This window comes from Pelodiscus sinensis, chromosome 14 (assembly GCF_052426305.1).
Source record: "Pelodiscus sinensis isolate ZL-2025 chromosome 14, ASM5242630v1, whole genome shotgun sequence".
NCBI classification, from domain to species: domain Eukaryota; kingdom Metazoa; phylum Chordata; order Testudines; family Trionychidae; genus Pelodiscus; species Pelodiscus sinensis.
This window is the reverse complement of record NC_143065.1, coordinates 30571896-30581048: the sequence shown is the minus strand read 5'-3', so window position 1 is coordinate 30581048 and position 9153 is coordinate 30571896.

The window sequence follows — 9153 nt, the reverse complement described above, 5'->3', positions numbered from 1 at the left end:
AGTCCTGCCTTGATGCCCTATCCCAGCCAGGTAGTTGGCAGGATGTGTCAGCTCCTGTCAGTCTGACTTGTACTGTCTTCTAAACTTTGGCTATAGTGTGCATAGCTTGTCGTCAAATGGACAGCAGCCCCTCCCCTGCCTACAGGTGAGGCTCTTGGAAAGACACCAATAGGGAATGGCCCATGCACTGCGAGAAGGCACCATGCCAGGAAACCATTGCAGAGCCTAGCATTGCCAGTCATAGGTTGGCAGGGCCTGTTGGCAGCTCCTGAGATCCCAGTCTGGATGCTTGATCTCAATGAGCTGCAAGAAACCACCGGGCCACTAGCATCGGTAAACAAAGCCCATGCAAGTATTTTCTTGGGTTTCACATGAAGACCGACCTAGTCAGTAGGTTGCTGACCATACTTGGGGTCTGAGAAAGGGCTGCATGGGCTCCAGGCAGCAGAGAAGATCTGGCAGGGAGGAGTCATTCACGGGGAGGGGAATTCCTGTTGGCACTCTGCTGACAGCAACTATTTGGCCCTTTGGGGTATTAGATTGCTGCATTTCTCCTATTTTACAGGTCAGCATTCCCCACATGCATGCAAATGAATACATACCCATGCACGTGTGCACACACGCATGCATGTACACGTGTGCAAAACTTAGCATCCATGGTGAAAGTCCTGCAGCTCCAGCCCTGGGGGGACAGAAAATGGAGGGACTGTTTCCCCGCTCAGACTCTCCTAGGCCAGGGATTCCAGAGGCCCTGTTGATAGCTGGGCAATGCTGACAGATCTTCAGGGTGTGAATGAGAAGAGGAATTAGAGAGCAGTGTGTGCAATGACCCCTCTGCCCCTTGACCCTCCCTGGGCCGGGGCTCTGCAGCCACACAGCTCAGGTTTGTTATTTTATGATGAGGAAATGAGCTGCCCCCGAGCAAGGAGCTGGGGCCCGGATCCAGCTCAGCCCTCCAACCAGGATTCATTCAAACCGGAAAGAAAACAGTTCTTTCAAAAATAAACCGCCAGGCAGCTCTTCCCAGCCAGGCAGCCTTTCCCATGGTTTGTTGGGTTCGGAGCTGGGGGCAATCTTTCTTGGAGGGGAACTGAAACTCGGAGCTGGACAGCGTGGACCCTTATGTGGAAAAAAAGTCAAGGCCCTGAGAAGCTAGAACTGAATACACACCCTGGCAGTGATTGCACAGACAGAGGCTGGCTCTGGAGCTTTGAAGTACAGCTGGTGCTTCACCACATTACCACCAGGCCCTGTCTGTGTCCTGGCCTGAGTAGGCCGGAAGGAATGGGTTACTGTCTATACTACCCACCCTTTGCAGAGGTAACCAGAGTCTTCGGTGTGATGCTGCTTCCCCGAAAGTTGCACCCTTTCCTTTGATCTCTGTGATCCAGACATCAGCTCAGACAGGCACTGAGCCAACTGCTACTCAATGCCTGGAAGTGGTTGTATGGGCCAGCCCCTTTTCTATCCCACTGATGAGCCAATCACCCTAGTCTCTGATGGGAAGCAATGAATAGGTGATGTGACCTTTCAGCCCAGCTACTCCCTTGCAGTGGCTCAAGAGATATGGGGATCTGAGGCAGCTAGGAAAGGGATGAGCGGGGCAGTCCATGATGGGAAGCAGAGCATTCCAGTTTGGCTTGTCACTGGCCTGGGATGGCGCTGGAACACTTTGCAGTGGAGGTGCTGAGAGCCAGTGAGCCAAACTGTAAACCCTGGATAAAATGGCATCCACTTCGCACCAAGGGTAGGTGCAGCAGCCTTGTCCAGCACTGCTGGTGCCCCCTGAATGCATAAAAAACCAAGTCCCTTTGCTTCCTGTTCTCCCCGTCTGCTTAGGCCAGCTCAGGGTAGAGCAAGCTGCGGTGCACGGCAGGGGGACCTCGCTGTTTCACGGCTAGCTGGCCTTATTCACGCAGTTGCAGAATTTATCTGATGATCTGACAAGACAAAAATAGGACAAACATTCCTTGGGAAGGATACCGGATCTCAGTGGGAAACAGAGACTGGAGCTGCTATCTAGTTGTGTTGTTGACTTTGGTGAAGTGGTTTCCAACCGGGGCAGAAGGAAAAGGCTGCAGGGAAGGGAGAAGAACAGTTTGTTCATAAGTGGGGGAGGAGAAGATGGGATGTGTAGAGCTAACAGCAGTGTCTGGGTGGCTGGACAGTGCTCCAGCTTCTAGCTTTAGGGGTTCAATTCCAGCAGCCAGAGATAATAGCCCAGAGCGTTAGAGGGGGATGATATATCTGAGTCACTTCTACCCATCTGCTCCAAGGCCCAAGTGGAAATCCTTTCTCCAGAAGGATTTGGGAAAACCCATGCTCTCAGAGCAGGTAGGCACTGAGCTAAAGCTTCAAACATCAATGCTGTGATCCAGAGCCCTGCCACAGCTTCACAGGAAACTAAGCCTGAGTATGGAGCTTGGCTGGGTCAGGTTGCAGTGTTCCCTGTAAGCTGAGTGCTTGGGTGGCTGCGCAGGAGAGATTGAGATGCCTCCCCGCTGGTTAGCAGAGCACCCACAGCCAGTAGCATGTGTTTCTATTGGTTGTGCACATCCACATATGCCTCTGTGCACATAACAACATTTATTCCACACATGGATGGAAAAAGAGGGAACATTGGACAGGTGTCTGGCACCCATATTTGATGTAGGTGTCGAGTGCTCATAAGGAGCAGGATGTCTGCTGTTTCATCCTGCCCTCGCAGCTTCTACCTGGCAGGCTTTTAGGTGGCTGCACAAATTTGGGGAAACCCTCCTTCCTACCTCACTGAATCCATTTCCTTGTTAGTGGGCCATGTATGAAGGGCTGGGGGGATCGCAGCTTGTTAATCCTCCAACAATATGCTTGGTTTTATCTACTAATTAGTTTGCTAGAGAATTGACAGTGAGGGCTTGATTAGATCTCCCTGGCACCAGACACAAGGTTGCTAGGGTAGCTGGCTCATGAGGACCCACCCTGCAAGGGGTGCTGGCGTCTGACACCTTCTACTGAAATGCTGAGTGGCCCAGTGCTGCTCAGAGCTCTGAGGCTGCCCAGAGCTGCCCTCTCCTTTCATGCTTTGCTGGTCTCTGTATTCTGGGCTCCAGGTTGATTCTGGCAGCCAAGGAAGCCACACTACAGAAGGCACTCCTTGACCCTAGTGAGAAAGGATCCACTGCCCTCTGGGCTGGACTAGACATCTGGATGCTCCCTACCCCCACCTGTGGCTGTTTTCTTGGCCACCTTTTGTTTCCACATGTTGTTTTCTTGTCCCTTTGTCTCTTTCCCCTCCCTCCCCCGGGTCTCGGTGTCTCTGGGAAGCGCTGTCCCTGGCAACCCTTCAATCAGGGCACCATGCTCCTTGGCCAGACACTGAGTCCCCCGCTCCATTGTTTCAACGAGGAGGAAAAAGCTGCACAGTGCCCTGCGTGCTAGGACAGGCTCCGCAGAGGCCCTGGAATGTGCTGTGGAGAATGAGTCCTCGCTCCTTTCCTGGACACTTGGCCCAGGGTCAGGAGGCCATGTGCAGTGCCAGCCACAGAGCCTGGCCAGCCTATGCCGAGCAGGAAACCCTCCGGCTGCAGGGAGGAGGTGACTTTTCATGGGTCTGTGCTTGGCAGCAGCTCCTTCCCCTACTGACTGGGCTGCCCTGTGCCCAGGACTCTCTCCCTGAATGGGATAAGCAGCATCAATGAAATGACAGGCAGAGGGTGTGGGAAGCAGGGGCAAGGTATGTGCCATTCCATGATGCACAGACAGAGAGATGCTGGGGAACTACCCTCTCCGCCACCGGCCCTTTTGTACCAGCTGGCTGGGCCATAGGGAGTGCAAGAGACACTGGGCTGATTGGCAGGGCCTATGTCTGCCAGTGCCTCCTCGTGGAACGAGGTATACCGGTAGTTCGAATTAGAGAGCCTAATTCGAACTACCTACTCCGTGCCGCGTGTTGCCGCGGGCACAGAGTCCGCACTAACGGGGATTTAAAAATGGCGGCGCCCAGCAAGATGCAAATGAAGCCTGGGATATTTAAATCCCGGGCTTCATTTGCAACTTCGAATGCCTACATTAACCACCCTAGTTCGAACTAGGGTGACAGTGTAGACATACCCTGAGGGAGCTCGGACACACCCCGCCCAGAAGCACTCCTGGGGTGACTGAGCCCAACTGCATTGTGAAGCCTTGGGGGTTAAACTTAGGGCAAGGTCCCGGTGCTGAGACAGCAAGGTACGGCTGGGCCTGGTTAGGCTCAGCAAAGGGGCCAGGCTGCTCTCCTTGGGCTTCTCTGTGGGGGAAGCAAAGGGTGGGAGGGGAGCAGTTTAGCTGCACAGGATGGGGGAGGGTGGAATGTGTCCAGATACTTGCGGCTTCTTTAGTTTAACAAAAAACCTCGTAAAGAAGGTGGGAACTGCTGCAAAGGGCCAGCCCAGCTGCAGCATTAGAGAAGCTCCAGGCAGGGTCATGGTGACCAGCACCTGCCTGTTGATGCAGGTTCCTGATCAGATAAGAGATGTTATGCAGGATGGGGCTTTGCCTCTGCAAGGTTTTGCATGGATAACATACCACAGAGCTCAGGCTGAGAGGGGCCCTCTGAGAATTCCTGTTTCTCTGGGCCTCTGGGCTGGGGGTTATTGGATCAGAGAAGGGGGCTCTTGTGGAAGATCCTGACTGATTTGTGCTTCAGCTGCAGGCTGGGGCAGGCCCTTCTGGGTGAGGCCTGTTGAAACGTTAGGTTTTTACAGGGAATGTGAATGAGGCTATGTGCAAAGCTGCCCTGGGTGCCCTGAGGAGAGAGCCCAGAGGGGGTGGTATTTTGCATTGGTGGGGACAGGAGGATCTCTCTTCCCCCACCCTATTTCTGGAGCAGCAGCAGCCTCCCAGGCCGTTGGCAGAGCTGACGGACCGATGGGGTTGAAGCAGGGGGCAGTGGAGGCCTGTTTCTGCTCAGCTGCGTGACCTGCTGCACGAGGGGCCTGCAACTAGCTTCCTGCCTCCACAGTCGAACCCTGCAAGCTGCTCTCCAGCCGCTTCCAGGAACGACTTCCTAGGGATGCTGCCAAAACAAGGGAGGGAGCCTGGGCCGTGCACAGACAACCCGAGCCCTGTTGTTGCCCCCTTCCCTCGGGATCAAAGAGGGGCCACATCAAAGGGCTGCCCTGATCCAGTGTGATACACGCTTTCAGCAGGGGCAGAGCCTGAGGCAGGTGGGCTCAGCTTCAGTCCCATGGCCCTACCGGGGGGCGGGGTGGTTGAGAAGTCCAGTTTGGTGTGTGGACAAGCATGAAGGTGGGAGTAGGCTGGGGCCAACTGAGCCAGGCAATACGGACACTAGCTGGGCAAATCTCACACCCACGTGCACAGCGCTGCAGATCCAACTCTGCCCTGCCTTGCCGTGTTCCCTGCCAGTCTACTGCTGGGCTTAGTCCAACTTCCAGGGCCTGGGGTGCACTTGGGGTTAAAAGGGAAAAACGAACCAGCTTCCAAAATGACCGATGTGTAAGGCTTTGTTCCAGTTTCAAGTTAAGAGGCAGGAGACTGCACATGAGAGTCAGAAGACGTCACGGCCAGGATCACTGCAGTGTGAGTCCCCTCAGACAGGGAAGGTCTTGCTCTTCAGCAGGTGGGAATGCTTCAGACAAAGCCAGGCCACCAGGAACCCTGAGTGATGCTCCCCAGGGCTGCACTCCCCTCTTCTAGAAACTCTCCCTGTGCTTATCACACAACCCTGCTGCTGCCTCCTGCCCTAATCCCGCTTCTGTGCTCACCTGGCAATTTCCCTGCTTCTGGATACCCTCCCCCCACGCCCTCCGTCTTCAGCGTCCCATGCAGCTTCCTCCCCTACTGCTGCCCTGGTGCCCACCGGGGCATTTCTGTGCACCCGCCTAGTGACCAGGGACAGCCAGCCTGAGCCATTCTTGCGCTCTGGGCCCTGGGCATCCGGCACATGCGCGGCCCCCGCCCCGAGCGCGCGGCACATGTACAGCCCCAAAAGGTTGGGGACCACTGTTCTACAGGATAGCCACTCGTCTGCATGGCCCAGAAATGTTTTGCATGTAGTGCCACCAGGGGGCGCCAAACAGCAAGTGCACCCCAAGTGCTGCAAAGCCCAGGAGAGCAGAGATCACTCAGCTGCCCACCCCTGAAATGCAGCAGGGAGACATCAACTATATCACCCATAGGGTTGCCAGGTGTCTGGTTTTCTACCGGACAGTCTGGTTTTTGGGGACTCTGGTAAAAAAAAATCCATTGCACATGTCCGGTATTTTCTGATTTTCCAACTGGGTGCCCAGAAGCCTGGCTGGGGGAGTTGCTGGGAGGCGGAGCACGATCGGCACTAGGAGCCCTGGTTGCATGTGAAGAGGAGGGGCAGCCCGGTCCGTGCTCCTGCACGCTGGTCAGGAGCCACAGCCAGACTGACTCGCGCTTTGCCTGCACCGTGCGAGGGGCAAGAGCGCCCTGGGATATACACTGCCAGGGTCAGTCCTGCTTCCCATCGGCTGATATGCTCCTCTCCCCCCCCGCTCCCTCCTGGCCGGCCGGTTGGTTCTCCCCCACTTCTCCTCCCGATCTTCCCCAGCCAGCCCCGCTGCACCTGCCGCCAGTGCTGCTTCAGGCAACCAGTTCTCCCCTTCTCCTGAGCTCCCCCGGCCAGCCCTGCTCCCACTGGCTGCCTCCCCTACCCCCATCTCTCCCAGCCAGCACCGCTCTGCCCGACCCCCTCTCCACCCCCTTTCCCCACCCAACAGCTCTGCTTCCCGTCGGCCACCCCCCAGAACTCCCCCGGCCAGCCCCTGACCCCGCCATCTCTGCTTCCTGCTCCCCCCCTTCCTCCTGGCCAGCCCCGCTCCCTGCCTGGCCGGTCCCTCCCCCATGAAGGCATTCACCTCCCTCCCCCCCCCCCCCCCACATCCCCTTTCTGTTCTGAAATGTGATTTGTCCTTTTCATATGTGTTCATTTTTTTAATTGTATCCTTTGGTATATGTGGTTGTGACTATTTTCTTCCACTATTTGATCTGAGGAAGTGGGTCTGGCCCACGAAAGCTCATCATCTAATAAACCATCTTGTTAGTGCTACATAGTCCTGTATTTTGTTTCAGCTACACCAGACTAACACGGCTACATTTCTATCACTCCCCCATGAAGTGTGTCTGGGTTTTTTTTAAGACTACCTGGTGACCCTAATCACCCACCCACCTATTTTTTTGAGAGAGAGGAAGTGAAAAACTGCAGGAGTTTGGGGAGGGCAGAAGGACCCAGATCCTCAAAGATATTCCAAGCTTGCATTGATCTCGGGTGGAAGGTAGGAGCCTAAATACCCATGTGGTTCTCAGCCAAGGTAACTACCCAACAGGGATGTAGCAGGACACCAGGGTTAAAGAAGCTACAACAGTAGCTACTGGCAAGAACAACCACATGGGAGCTTGATCCTTGTTATGAGATTAGGTCCCGGAAAGTTCAGTCTTCAGACAGTGCCCCCATATGTTGTCCCCATGTTATAAATACCCTGCCTCTTGGGAACAAACTAACTATTATGTGCAATGGAATCTTTAGCGGCTCCAAGCATCCAGGCATAGAGTTGCCAGATGGTTTTACCAAAAATACCGAACACCCCCCACTCTCCCCCAAAAAAAAACACAGGGAAAAAAATTCTATTGAGAAAAAAAAGGGGGAGACCAAATTAAAAATCAGCATGGCCCCTTTAAGAAGAGGCTTTTTTGCCGTTAGCCATTTTGTTTTTCTTTCCGGCCACAAGACAAGCCCCTGCAGAACCAGGTAAGCAGGGGCTGGGCCCAGTTGCTGAGTGTGTCGAAGGGTTGCCAGGTGTCCAGTATTTTTGCCTTCTGGCAGGGAAAAAAATCAGAAAATACCGGACATTTTAGGCGCCTGGTATTTTCTGAATTTTTTTACCGGATAGGGTGAAAATACCGGACTGTCCGGGTCAGTACCGGACACCTGGCAACCCTATCCAGGCAAATGGCAAGTCAAGTCTGAACTGGCCAATGACACTTCCCAGAGCACCCACTGGCACTCTGCTGAATACCAGCATTGGTTCAGAGGGGAGAGCACCCCCAGCTGAGACCCGTCCTAGTCACACTCCCTAGCAATGCACTGGAGTGCTGGGGTCAGCACTGACTCAGAAAGGAGCGTGCCAGCCCTCCGATCTCCCAGCCATGCAGCCCAGGCCCAGTTCTGTGTAGGCCCTGAGCTGAGGTGGGGTGGCTATCAACATCTTTTGGGAATTAAAAAATGCTTTGGGGCTGAAGGCAGCCGTCTTGGGTCAGTGAGTGCCCCTTGTGAGGCTGCCAAAGCTCTGCCAGTGCTGGGATTAGTTATGAAGATGGAAAAACTAATATCCTGTCCCACAGCACCCTAGAAATCTGGTCACATGTAGGGAGGGATGGACTTGGATAGATGAGACACTAGCCTGAACCTTTGCCTGGAGTCAAATCCTTTATCCTGAACCACTGCTGAGGCAGCCCCAGATGGTGTTTTCCCCACAGCCCTGAGTCATGGGAGCCATGCTCTCAGTAGTCAAGTCAGCAGCCTAGAATCTGCTGGGCCAGGGGATAGAAGTTCAGGAGAACAAGAAGCTTGCCTGAGCTGGACTGGTCAGAATTCCCCTCCTCCCTCCAAGAAACAGCCCCTTTTCATCCCCTTCCACAGGATTTGCAGCACAATGTGACTAGAAAGCTTGGGAGGGGGACAGTATTCCATGTTCCCTGTCGGTGTGCTTGGGTGGTCACTCAGGAGATTCAAATGCCGCCCAGCTGATTAGCAGAGCACCCACAGCCAGCAGCATGTTTCTCTATAGGTGCACAGAACATTAATTCTGCCCATGGATGGAAAAAATTAAGAGGGAACATTGCTGGGGGAGTCCCTCTTAGCCCAGTTTCTACTTGGCCTCCTGTTGTCCCATCAGCTCTTGAGATGTTACTCCCCTCCGCTGCCCCTTGCTGACCAATTCCAATCCTGCCAGGTCCTGTTACTCTCTTCCCTAGCTCCCAGCTCTGCAGACAGATAACCAGACTTCTTGGCCCTCTGAGATTAAGTCTTTTCCTGCCTCCCCCGAGCAGAGGAATTTCTCTTAAGCTGCAGATTTGCCTCAGACCTTTCTTCTAAGAAGCACCCGTCACCCCTACTCATATCCAAGGCAAGGAGGTTGCAGCTGGAGC